A 1,404-nucleotide genomic window follows, 5' to 3' on the forward strand; every position below is an offset into this window, starting at 1 on the left:
ATGTCAGCCTTTTGATTTATTATTATTATTATTATTAAAAGTATTTTATTTTATACATCTGCCTCTTGAGTCCTGCCTGCGCAACTGGGTTCTCCTGTTCTGATCTGCCTCGAAAATCCTGACACTATGTCTGCAAACAGATGCACAATTGGCTGGAAATTCCAGTCAATTGTGCTTTTCTAAATGTTACCTACGAGTGACGTGTTTGCGTTTGCCTCAGAACAACGGTCATGATTAGCTGAATAGTCCGCTGCGCCCGCCCCATGAGTGAGGAAAAGAAAAGAATAAGAAGCAGAGCCGGTCTGGAAGCGGACCTATCACTACTATACTGCATCAATAGATTTGTTATTTTGGTTATGACGGGTGTACAATAATTTCCCTCAAAATACGATAATTTTATGTCTCTAGAACGATAATCCTACATTTCTCACCTGGCAACACTGTTTGTTTCTACCACCGCCGGTTTGGAGTAAAAGCGAAGCACAGCAGTCCTCCGTGTTCATTCCATGCATCAGGGAAACGAGAGGGCCGGCGCTCGCTAGCAGCTGTGTGTGCTGGCAGCTCAGATAAGCTGCTTTTCATCATGGACGAGGTTTCCACAGGGAGATCGCATGACCTTGAGTAAGGAGGTCTCTGAACAAGCTGATTATAATTTGGAGCCATTATGGTTAAAGATGGCTGCCACAGCTACCTCAGAAAACTCAAAATTGACTATAACTCAGTCATTCATTGCGCTAATGAGCTGTGATTTGGTATGGTTATAGTTGAGAGCAAGTACAATCCAAGATGTCTGCCTGAGCTTTAAAGGAAAAATAATATAAATCAGCCATTCTTACAGATATGCTGAAATTTGGTGTGGTTATAGCTGAGAGTGAACCCCAATAGATAGTACAGCCAAATCAAAATTTTAAAATGGCCACAATTTGGCAGTCCAAGTGTCTCAAGGAACTTTCTAGTTTCTCCTTCTGGTTTATATTTTATATCTTTGTACTTTGTGTTTCGGTTCAGCTCCTTGTGTTTCAGTGTCACTCCTCACTCTCACCCTCAGTCAGCATCACCAATTCTTCAGTCAGTTATCACTCTCACCTGTTTCAAATTAACAATCATCCCACATGCTGTCCCTTTCCACGCTCCCTCAGTTCTACTTACTCGAACCAATTCCAATTTCTATTCCAGCAACGGCTCATAATTTTGGATAAATGTCAAATGTCTCAGTTTTCCCTCTTGTGCTCCTTGTTGTTGTTTTGTGTCAGTTATTGCTGCCACATCAGCCTTTTGTTTTGTTTTGCTATTAAAGCTTTTTTTTTTTTTACCCAAACCCATAGGCGTCACAGTCATTATATGTGAAGGGGACATGTCCCCCCCCACATTTAAAAAAACATTAATTTGGACCCCCCCCCCCCC

General features: G+C 41.7%; 1 protein-coding gene across 1 annotated transcript in view; it reads right to left on the reverse strand.

Moving 5' to 3' along the window:
- LOC119419352 (MAGUK p55 subfamily member 4-like) overlaps positions 1-1,404 on the reverse strand; it is a 110,552-nt gene that overhangs the window by 21,060 nt on the left and 88,088 nt on the right. The gene's annotated exons all lie outside the window — the stretch shown is intronic.

The sequence above is a fragment of the Nematolebias whitei genome, chromosome 13 (genome assembly GCF_014905685.2).
Source record: "Nematolebias whitei isolate Nwh7 chromosome 13, NemWhi1, whole genome shotgun sequence".
In the NCBI taxonomy this organism is placed as follows: Eukaryota; Metazoa; Chordata; class Actinopteri; order Cyprinodontiformes; family Rivulidae; genus Nematolebias; species Nematolebias whitei.